We start from the raw sequence: 12,766 nt of genomic DNA, 5'->3' as shown, positions 1-12,766 counted from the left end.
GCTGCACATTTGGTTCTTAGCCTCCCATTCTTACACTTCCCTCTTGTTTCTTGTACGCATCGTATATTACCTACCATTCCCTGTAGCTTATGCACGTGCGTTTGCATCTGCACAAGAGTGCAAATGTCGATGATATGAGCTATATGTCTTGTTTGGAGTGATTTTCTGCCTTATGCTAATCAATGTTTGATTAGTTTTGTTATACTGAATCTTTTAGCACTTTTGATGCTACTTTAAGTGGGATTTACTAACTATTCTTTCTGAAAATTATTGTAACATCTTACTGATGTACAACTAAAGACAAATTTCACGGAGAGAAGGTATTCAATGTTGAACGCTAAATTAGGGGTACTGTGCTAATTTATAAATAAGGTAGTTATACACTTGTTCACATACTTTAGGTCATTAACTTTTTATACCTGGGATTCACAGTCATGTAGAACTTTATAAAATACATCTTATTTACGCCAGTGACTGTAACACTTTCTTTATTTCACGATTGCAATTTCGGCCTTAGGCCATTCTCAAGTGAAAACGTTATGGCTATTAGGCCATGTCAACCTAAAATGAGCTGACACCAATGTATTTAATGGTAATGACGACGACATATAAATGTGTCAGCTCATTTTAGGTTGACATGGCCTAATAGCTTGATAGTGGCCTAAGGCCGAAATTGCAATCGTGAAATAAAGGAAGTGTTACAGTCACTGGCGTAAATATGATGTCTTTTATAAACTTTAGTGATGTTCTCAGTTATTTCGTGCTGTTAATTGTACATCTGCCAAGTACTATACGACTTGCCGTCTGCAGACAACAAAATATTTACTGCTTCTCTTTCATATACTATACGTATTGCATTAATTAGCGCAGTTCTTGCGGTTTCTGAAATATTCAAATGTGTGTGAAATCTTACGGGACTTAACTGCTAAGGTCATCAGTCCCTAAGCTTACACACTACTTAACCTAAAGTATCCTAAGGACAAACACATACACCCATGCCCGAGGGAGGACTCGAACCTCCGCCGGGACCAGCCGCATAGTCCATGACTGCAGCGCCTGAGACCGCTCGGCTAATCCCACGCGGCGCGGTTTCTGAGGTGCCGTAGTCTCCCTGCCCTTCTTTTAAATGTTTTAAATCACAAATTTCTAGTGACCTGCTCGTATAGGCAGCATGAATTGAGCTAGCCTGCGGGTCGGGATTTGTTCCAGTCTTGGACCGAATCCGAACGGCCGACTAAGGATTTTGGGCTGGAAACAGGCCAGTCTGAACGTGGTTTTCAAGAGGTTTCCCACGCTCGTTTAGGAAAATACTGGGATAGTCCCAGAATTCAGCGTCAGAGTAACCGGTACACGGACAGATACAATACGATCACACATAGAACAAAGTTTACACGATTCGGAGACAGATGCCGTAGACGGCTTCCCAGCCTTACGTTACCTTGACGGCTGTGGCGTGGAGAAGGCCATCCGGCCATGAAGGTTGTTTACTAGTAGCTTCTTGCTAAAATAAAATTTGCCAAATCCCGAAAAAACGGATCACGTACTAGACGGGAAAAACACTAGCGTAAAGAGAAAAATCTTATTTATAGCAACGATCCTCTTCGCGGGCACTCTTATTCAGAGTCGCAGACGGGCTGTATTTACAAAGACGTAACTCGTAACAGGCTCCACGCTGAGACGCTATCATTACGAGTGCTGACCCTGTAATTGTACGGCCGCGAACTTTCTGGTAGGCGGATCACGTTCCGGACGACTTGCCTCGCCACGCTACTCGAGTTCTCGTATGCGGCCGGCGTACCGACGTCGCCACACACGGCGGACCACAGGCGCGCCGCCGCGCTCTCTTTTACAAGAAACTGCTGCACAGGTGCCAACGCGACGGCGCAGGCCTGCAATTAGAGGCGCGGGTTCTGCTGGCGGCGTATCCTGTTGCTGGCGACCCTGCCAGGATGGACCAGCTGTTCCAATCCGACGCGGCGCGCGGTGAGAACAAGTGTCGATAAGCCACCGACTGAGCTCGCATTTGTCTAATTTCACTGTCACAGGTACTTCACATGATGCCTCCCAAAGCAAATACACTACTGGCCATTAAAATTGCTACACCAAGAAGAAATGCAGATGATGAATGGGTATTCGTTGGACAAATATATTATACTAGAACTGACATGTGATTTCATTTTCACGCAATTTGGGTGCATAGCTCCTGAGAAATCAGTACCCAGAACAACCACCTTTTTTTTTTTTTTTGTCATCAGTCTGCTAGCGTTCTCGCTTCCCACGCCCGGGTTCCCGGGTTCGATTCCCGGCGGGGTCAGGGATTTTCTCTGCCTCGTGATGGCTGGGTGTTGTGTGCTGTCCTTAGGTTAGTTAGGTTTAAGTAGTTCTAAGTTCTAGGGGACTTATGACCACAGCAGTTGAGTCCCATAGTGCTCAGAGCCATCAGTCTGCTGACTGGTTTGATGCGGCCTGCCACGAATTCCTTTCCTGTGCTAACCTCTTCATCTCAGAGTAGCACTTGCAACCTACGTCCCCAATTATTTGCTTGACGTATTCCAATCTCTGTCTTCCTCTACAGTTTTTGCCCTCTACAGCTCCCTCTAGTACCATGGAAGTCATTCCCTCATGTCTTAGCAATGTCCTGTCATCCTGTCTCTTCTTCTTATCAGTGTTTAAACTTATTCCTTTCCTCTCCGATTCTGCGTAGAACCTCCTCATTCCTTACCTTGTCAGTCCACCTAATTTCCAACATTCGTCTATTGCACCACATCTCAAATACTTCGATTCTCTTCTGTTCCGGTTTTCCCACAGTCCATGTATCACTACCATACAATGCTGTCCTCCAGACGTACGTCCTCAGAAAATTCTTCCTCAAATTAAGGCCGGTATTTGATATTAGTAGACTTCTCTTGGCCATAAATGCCTTTTTAGCCATAGCGAGTCTGCTTTTGATGTCCTCCTTGCTCCGTCCATCATTGGTTATTTTACTGCCCATGTAGCAGAATTCCTTAACTTCATTGACTTCGTGACCATCAATCCTGATGTTAAGTTTCTCGCTGTTCTCATTTCTACTACTTCTCATTACCTTCGCCTTTCTCCGATTTACTCTCAAACCATACTGTGAACTCATTAGACTGTTCATTCTGTTCAGCAGATTATTTAATTCTTCTTCACTTTCACTCAGGATAGCAATGTCATCAGCGAATCGTATCATTGATATCCTTTCACCTTGTATTTTAATTCCACTCCTGAACCTTTCTTTTATTTCCATCATTGCTTCCTCGATGTACAGATTGAAGAGTAGGGGCGAAAGGCTATAGCCTTGTCTTACCCCCATCTTAAAACGAGCACATCGTTCTTGATCGTCCACTCTTATTATTCCCTCTTGGTTGTTGTAGATATTGTATATGTCCCGTCTCTCCCAATAGCTTACCCCTACTTTTTTCAGAATCTCGAACAGGTTGCACCATTTTATAGTGTCGAACGCTTTTTCCAGGTCGACAAATCCTATGAAAGTGTCTTGATTTTTCTTTAGCCTTGCTTCCATTATTAGCCGTAACGTCAGAATTTCCTGTCTCGCCCCTTTATTTTCCTAAACCCAAACTGATCGTCACCTAGCGCATTCTCAATTTTCTTTTCCATTCTTCTGTATATTATTCTTGTAAGCAGCTTCGATGCATGAGCTGTTAAGCTGATTGTGCGATAATTCTCGCACTTGTCAGCTCTTGCCGTCTTCGGAACTGTGTGGATGATGCTTTTCCGAAAGTCATATGGTATATCGTCAGACTCATATATTCTACACACCAATGTGAATAGTCGTTTTTTTGCAACTTCCCTCAATGATTTTAGAAATTCTGATGGAGTGTTATCTATCCCTTCTGCCTTATTTGACCGTAAGTCCTTCAAAGCTCTTTTAAATTCCGATTCTAATACTGGATCCCCTATCTCTTCTAAATCGACTCCTGTTTCTTCTTCTATCACATCAGACAAATCTTCACCCTTTCAATGTATTCTTTCCACCTATCTGCTCTCTCCTCTGCATTTATCAGTGGAATTCCCGTTGCACTCTTAGTGTTACCACCGTTGCTTTTAATGTCACCAAAGGTTGTTTTGACTTTCCTGTATGCTGAGTCTGTCCTTCCGACAATCATATCTTTTTCGATGTCTTCACATTTTTCCTGCAGCCATTTCGTCTTAGCTTCCCTGCACTTCCTATTTATTTCATTCCTCAGAGACTTGTATGTCTGTATTCCTGATTTTCCCGGAACATGTTTGTACTTCCTCCTTTCATCAATCAACTGAAGTATTTCTTCTGTTACCCATGGATTCTTCGTAGCTACCTTCTTTGTTGCTATTCCTTCCCAACTTTTGTGATGTCCATTCCTCTTCAATTGTACTGCCTACTGCGCTATTCCTTATTGCTGTATCTACAGCGTTAGAGAACTTCAAACGTATCTCGTCATTCCTTAGTACTTCCGTATCCCACTTCTTTGCGTATTGATTCTTCCTGACTAATGTCTTGAACTTCAGCCTACTCTTCATCACTACTATATTGTGATCTGAGTCTATATCTGCTCCTGGGTACGCCTTACAATCCAGTATCTGATTTCGGAATCTCTGTCTGACCATGATGTAATCTAATTGAAATCATCCCGTATCTCCCGGCCTTTTCCAAGTATACCTCCTCCTCTTGTGATTCTTGAACAGGGTATTCGTTATTACTAGCTGAAACTTGTTACAGAACTCAATTAGTCTTTCTCCTCTTTCATTCCTTGTCCCAAGTCCATATTCTCCTGTAACCTTTTCTTCTACTCCTTCCCCTACAACTGCATTCCAGTCGCCCATGACTATTAGATTTTCGTTCCCCTTTACATACTGCATTACCCTTTCAATTTCCTCATACACTTTCTCTATTTGTTCATCTTCAGCTTGTGACGTCGGCATATATACCTGAACTATCGTTGTCGGTGTTAGTCTGCTGTCGATTCTGATTAGAACAACCCGGTCACTGAACTGTTCACAGTAACACACCCTCTGCCCTGCCTTCCTATTTATAACGAATCCTACACCTTTTATACCATTTTCTGCTGCTATTGATATTACCCGATATTCATCTGACCAGAAATCCTTGTCTTCCTTCCACTTCATTTCACTGACCCCTACTATATCTAGATTGAGCCTTTGCGTTTCCCTTTTCAGATTTTCTAGTTCCCTACCACGTTCAAGCTTCTAACATTCCACGCCCCGACTAGTAGAACGTTACCCTTTCGTAGATTATTCAATCTTTTTCTCATGGTAACCTCCCCCAAACACCTTTGGCCGTAATAACGACCTTCATACGCCTGGGCATTGAGTCAAACAGGGCTTGGATGGCGTGTATAGGTACAGCTGCCCATGCAGCTTCAACACGATACCACAGTTCATCAAGAGTAGTGACTGGCGTATTGCGACGAACCAGATGTTCAGCCACCATTGACCACACGTTTTCAATTGGTGAGAGATCTGGAGAATGTGCTGGTCAGGGCAGCAGTCGAACATTTTCTGTATCCAGAAAGGCTCGTACAGGACCTGCAACATGCGGTCGTGCATTATCCTGCTGAAATGTAGGGTTCGCAGGGAACGAATGAAGGGTAGAGCCACGGGTCGTAACACATCTGAAATGTAACGTCCACTGTTCAAAGTGCCGTCAATGCGAACAAGAGGTGACCGAGACGTGTAACCAATGGCACCCCATACCATTACGCCGGGTGATAAGCCAGTATGGCGATGACGAACACACGCTTTCCATATGCGTCCACCGCGATGTCGCCAAACACGGATGCGACCCTCATGATGCTGTAAACATAAACTGGATTCATCCGAAATAATGACTTTTTGCCATTCGTGCACCCATGTTCGTCGTTGAGTACACCATCGCAGGCGCTCCTGTCTGTAATGCAGCGGCAAGGGTAACCGCAGCCATGGTCTCCGAACTGATAGTCCATGCTGCTGCAAACGTCGTCGAACTGTTCGTGCACATGGTTGTTGCCTTGCAAGCGTCCCCATCTGTTGACTGAGGGATGGAGACGTGGCTGCACGATCCGTTACAGCCATGCGGATAAGATGCCTGTCATCACGACTGCTAGTGATACGAGGCTGTTGAGATCCAGCACGGCGTTCCGTATTACCCTCCTGAACCCACCGATCCCATATTCTGCTAACAGTCATCGGATCTCGACCAACGCGAGCAGCTGTGTCGCAATACGATAAACCGCAAACGTGATAGGCTACAATCCGACCTTTATCAAAGTCGGAAACGTGATGATCCGCATTTCTCCTCCTTACACGAGGCATCACAACAACGTTTCACCAGGCAACGCCAGTCAACTGCTGTTTGTGTATGAGAAATCGGTTTGAAACTTTCCTCATGTCAGCACGTTGTAGGTGTCGTCACAGGCGCCAACCTTGTGTGAATGCTCTGAAAAGCTAATCATTTGCATATCACAGCATTTTCTTCCTGTCGGTTAAATTTCGCACCTGTAGCACGTCATCTTCGTGGTGTAGCAATTTTAATGGCCAATAGTGTAATATACTGCTATTGATAGCTTCGACCTCGACACGATCTCTTGTGCTCTGACGAGGTACGATGCATCTTGTTGAAATCTTCTGATGTAACAGAAACCTGTTTATTGCCCCGGAAGTCGAGTGTTTTTTGAGACAAAGGTGTCATCAAGAGTGGCCAGGGATTCGCTATAGCGCCGCTCCTGTTCTCTGAACTGTGTGTCTCTCCTAAGAGTTGTCAGGCGCATTGTCTCTCGTGTTATGGCAGACATTTTCTGATTCGTTTTAACACTGAATAACTGTATTCAGCATAGAGACCATTGATTTCATGCTACGTCAAGTGTCAACGGAAAGATTTGTTGTGTTTCCTGCTACAATCAAAATGATTTTTAAAGCTTAATTTTACGTTCCCATTCGATAGAGCAGTCCCAAATCACTCTAGTGCAATATTTTACTTATCCATACGTATTAACACGAAGAATGTACCGTAATCCAGCAGCCAACGACTAGCGCTGCATGCTTGGCGGTAGCAGTCAGAGAGGGCCAGGGTGATGCGGTCACTGCTGGATTGCTGGTGATTCTTCGTGTTTTACCGTCTACATCTACATCTACATCTACATTTATACTCCGGAAGCCACCCAACGGTGGGTTGCGGAGGGCACTTTACGTGCCACTGTCATTACCTCCCTTTTATGTTCCAGTCGCGTGTGGTTCGCGGGAAGAACGACTGCCGGAAAGCCTCCGTGCGCGCTCGAATCTCTCTAATTTTACATTCGTGATCTCCTCGGGAGGTATAAGTAGGGGGAAGCAATATATTCGATACCTCATCCAGAAACTCACCCTCTCGAAACCTGGACAGCAAGCTACACCGCGATGCAGAACGCCTCTCTTGCAGAGTCTTCCACTCGAGTTTGCTTAACATCTCCGTAACGCTATCACGCTTACCAAATAACCCTGCCAATACTTATGGATAAGTCAAATATTGTACTAGATTGAGTTAGGACCGCTCTATCGAATGGGCATGTAAAATTCCGCTTTAAAAATCATTGTTTGTAACGGAAAACAAAGCAACGCTTTCCTTCGACACTAGACGTCACTTGAAAGACGTGATGAGTAATATTTGTTAGGGCTGACTCCAGTTATGCAACGCAAAAACGAAATTGCAGATACCTGACGAAACACCAAAGAAAATGTGTCTGACGACTTTTAGGAGAGCCGGCCGGTGTGGCCGAGCGGTTCTAGGCGCTTCAGTCTGGAACCGCGCGACTGCTTCGGTTGCATTTTCGAATCCTGCCTCGGGCATGGATGTGTGTGATGTCCTTAGGTTAGTTAGGTTTAAGTAGTTCTAAGTTCTAGGGGACTGATGACCTCAGATGTTAAGTCCTATAGTGCTCAGAGCCATCTGAACCATTTGAACCATGTTAGGGGTACACATACTAATACTTCTATTAAAGACAGAGCATTGAGCAACATTACGTCAGTATTTACTTTATTGCCGACTATTAAATATGGATATTAGAAGTAGTATGTTTTTCGAGACACAAAGGAGTTTATGGCATTAGCTGTGAGTGAGCATTGATTTAATGAATGGGAAAAGTTGAAAATTTGTGCCGGAGCGGGATTGGAACCCGGGTCTTCTGCATGCAAGGCATGCGCGCTGGCTCCTGCGCCATCTGGACACATTGGTCGCAGTAGGAATATCCTAGCACACATCCTTTCGGACACAAATTCTCAACTTCCCCACACACACACTACTGATGTAGTGCCCCTTGCCGATTGTCCTCATATCTCACGGCATTTCGCAGCTAGCCCTTAGAGTTCGAGTGTTGTGTGCATCCACAGTGATCACCGGCCGTCCTCACCTTAATTACATACGTGCTATGTGTTCTTTCGGACAAGGATAATTGGAAAGAGCACTACGTCTGCAGTGTGTGGACAAGTTGAGAATTAGAGTGTTAGGGGAATCCGGGCGGTTGCGGTGACCACTATGTCCAGACAGCGCAAGGGTCAGCGCGTCTGCCTAGTATGCAGGAGACACCGGTTTGAATCTCGGTCCAGCACAAATTTTCAGCTTCCCCCATTCATTTAAATCAATGCCCACTGGCAGCGGAAGTAATTAATTCCTCTGCGTCTTGATTCATAGCCGCTGCACGATCAAAACGGTGTCTGTTGTTTTGGGTTGGGTTGTTTGGGGGAGGAGACCAGACAGCTACGTCATCGGTCTCATCGGATTGGGGAAGGACGGGTAAGGAAATCGGCCGTGCCCTTTCAAAGGAACCATCCCTTCATTTGCCTGGAGTGATTTAGGGAAATCACGGAAAACCTAAATCAGGATGGCCGGACGCGGGACTGAACCGGCGTCCTCCCGAATGCGAGTCCTGTGTGTTGTTTTGGACATGTTAGAAAGAACAGACAGCACATATATAGTACTTGTACCGTTTGATTAGTACCTCCAAGTGTGAGTGGCGTAAATAAGCTTCTAATGTTATTTTTCTCCTGAGCAACAGGTCGCGAGTTGAAATGTGGGCACTTGCACGCAAAATGGGCAATCTATATTGAGAGGCACAGTCAACGGTGCAGTGCAGTTGCGACAGTGCAGAAAAGATCTGATAAAAATTATGTGCTGTGCTTGCAGGAAGAGTGGCACAGATAGAGGTAAAACAACTAAGACACTTACTGGGTGCATATTAAGATACCAATTATCACAATATCTGTACCTGTATCCCTTAACACTTTGTGTACTCTGTATTACACTACCCATGCAATATGCAAAATTTCGTTACTTGCTACCCTTCCCATCTACACGAACACGACGACGTTTGCAGCAGCATGGACTATCAGCTCGGAGACCATGGCTTCGGCTACCGTTGACGCTGCATCACAGACAGCAAGGCCTGCGATGCTGTACTCAACGACAAACCTGGGTTCTGTTTACAGCATCATGATGGTCGCATTCGTGTTTGGCGACATCGCGGTGAACGCACGTTGGAAGCGTTTATTCGTCATCGCCATACTGACATATCAGCCGGCGTGATGGTATGGGGTGCCATTAGTTACACGTCTCGGTCACCTCTTGTTCGCATTGACGGCGCTTTTAACAGTGGACGTTACATTTCAGATGTGTTAAGACCCGTGGCTCTGCCCTTCATTCGATCCCTGCGAAACCCTACATTTCAGCAGGACAATGCACGACTGCATGTTGCAGGTCCTGAACGGGCCTTTCTGGATACAGAAAATGTTCGACTGCTGCCCTGGCAAGCACATTCTCCAGATCTCTCACCAATTGAAAACGTGTGGTCAATGGTGGCCGAGCAACTGGTTCGTCACAATACGCCAGTCACTACTCTTGATGAACTGTGGTATCGTGTTGAAGCTGCATGGGTAGCTGTACCTGTACACACCATCCAAGCTCTGTTTGACTCAATGCCCAGGTGTATCAAGGTCGTTATTACGGCCAGAGGTGGTTGTTCTGGGAATTGATTTCTCAGGATCTATGCACCCAAATTGCGTGAAAATGTAATAACATGTCAGTTCTAGTATAATATATTTTTCCAATGAATACCCGTGTATCATCTACATTTCGTCTTGGTGTAGCAATTTTAATGGCCTGTAGTGTAGTTTGCCAACTTACCCGGCAGTCACAATGAAACTGCAGCTACTCACAGAGGTCCGGTACGGACTGTATGGCAGCGAAACGTGGTAGGTATTCTGATGAGTTAATGTGGAACCGATTTACTCTGGGAAAAAAATTAGTTCCAATTTTGGCCACGAGTCGCAAATCTGGCGCTGTGCAGTATTCCGTCAAAGTATCCAGTGCTCATATTGAACAAATTGTGTAGGTGATTGATAATATCACCATTAAGCCTTCATTTGTTTGACATTTTCTACCGACATCCCCGTCCTCATCATTACATATGGAAACATATCTATACATCGTTCTCACATTCACAGCGCCAGACTTCCACCTGGCGCCCATAAATGGAACAAATTTTCTTCCAGCGTAAGTCCGTTTCGCATTAACACATTAGAATATCTGCCAACTTTCGCTGCCACACGATAACTGCAGCCAACACCGGACCCCCTGTGGGTAGCTGCACTTTAATTACAATCACCCAGTATGCACGTCTCTGACTGGACGCACTGAGGCATAAGCCATTCTATAACATTCCAGCCGCGCGGCATTAGCCGAGCGGTCAGGGGTGCTGCAGTCATGGACTGTGCGGCTGATCCCGGCGGAGGTTCGAGTCCTCTCTCGGGCATGGGTGTGTGTGTTTGTAGTTAGGATAATTTAGGTTAAAGTAGTGTGTCAGGGACTGATGACCTTAGCAGTTAATTTCACACGCTTCTTTTTAATATCATTCCAAAGACGTTCCCAAGGGCATGGAGAGACTCCATACCAATGTTTATGTGTCACATGGTCACATTTATCCTGTTAACGTCAACCTTAGAAGAGATCTAAAAACCCATTGCTACAGCATTACTGAGACAGTAACATCCGTGCTGCAGGTTGTCTTACCTTATACAGCCGTGTACCTGCAGTGTGCAGCACTCGCCCCCACCTGATGTACACGGTAGTTTGTCGCTGTCGCCGCCAGACATCCATTATGTTGCAGAAGGGCACCATCCCTAGTATGGTAATATTATTACGGAGTGACGTAGCATTAAAAGATTAAATGTATGTTTTCCCATTTCTATGACATATTAAAAGAAGAACGTAACAGTAAGCAACAGTAATAAAGTAATAACCTAACAAAGATTCATTCATAGTATGCAATAAAATGCCCGCCCGGTTGGCCATGTGGTCTAACGCACGGCTTTCCGGGTGGGAAAGAGCGCCTGGTCCCCAGCACGAATCCGCCAGGCGGATTTGTGTCGAGGTCCGGTGAGCCGGCCAGTCTGTGGATGGTTTTTAGGCGGTTTTCCATCTGCCTCGGCGAATGCGGGCTGGTTCCCCTTATTCAGCCTCAGTTACACTATGTCGGCGATTGCTGCGCAAACAAGTTCTCCACGTACGCGTACACCACCATTACTCTACCACGCAAACATAGGGGTTACACTCGTCCGGTGTGAGACGTTTCCCGTGGGGTCCACCGGGTGCCGAACCGCACAATAACCCTGGGTTCGGTGCGGGGCGGCGGAGGGCTGAAATGAACTGCGGTAGTCGTCGTGGGTTCAAACGGCACTATAGCACTATGGGACTTAATTGCTGAGGTCATCAGTCCCCTAGAACTTAGAACTACTTAAACCTAACCAACCTAAGGACGTCACACACATCCATGCCCGAGGCAGGATTCGAACCTGGGACCGTAGCGGTCGCGCGGTTCCAGACTGTAGCGCCTAGAACCGCTCAGCCACTCCGGCCGGCAGTCGTCGTGGGGTTGTGGACCACTGCGGCTGCGGCGGGCACGGAGCCTCTCCGTCGTTTCTAGGGCCCCGGTTAACATACAATACAATACAAAGCAATAAAATTGGAAAGTAGCTTTTGTGCTGCCTGTGACTACGTAATATGCCTTAATCTGCTTGTAGTCGTTTAAAACGAGATATTCAACCTCAGGTCCCGATCTTTAGCACTGACTATTCGTAATCCACAATTAGTGGTATGATCCCCTAATAAAAGTTGTAAAAAATTCGAATCAACGGGAGAATAATGGTGATTTATTTATTAATTTTTTTGTGGTGTTCGACTACTTATCACTTTTCGAGAGAAGCAGCGAACAGTGGACAGACTAAGTTTTATTTACCTATTTTATTAAATATTTGTCCGCAGCTCGTGGTCTCACAGTAGCGTCCTTATATCCCGAGGACGGGGTCCCGGGTTTTATTCCCGGCGGTGTCAAGTATTTTCACCTTCCCCGAGATGACTGGATGTTGTTGTGTCGCCTTCATCATCATCATTCATCCCCACTATGATCGGAGGAAGGCAACGGCAAACCACCTCAATTAAGACTTCGCCCAGTAAGGTGGTGCGGGTCTGCCGCATCGTTCCCCTACGTTGTGTCAAGAAGCATGGGACTCCAATTTAATATTTTGATTCTATGTACCTTGAGACTGAGTAAGTCAAAATACTTCAGTCTTCGTTCGATTTCTACGTTTATTACATGAAATAGTAGGAATAAAGAACTGAAAATCAGTTATTTCTGAAACTAGTTCTTTTGAGCAGTTTTAGGAGTCACGTCGTGGAAAAAAAAGATATAATTGAAAATCGGTTGTTTCAGTGATAGTGTGGTTC

This window comes from Schistocerca americana, chromosome 9 (assembly GCF_021461395.2).
Source record: "Schistocerca americana isolate TAMUIC-IGC-003095 chromosome 9, iqSchAmer2.1, whole genome shotgun sequence".
NCBI lineage: Eukaryota > Metazoa > Arthropoda > Insecta > Orthoptera > Acrididae > Schistocerca > Schistocerca americana.
The sequence above is the reverse complement of the archived record's forward strand: the minus strand, read 5'-3'. Positions refer to the sequence as shown.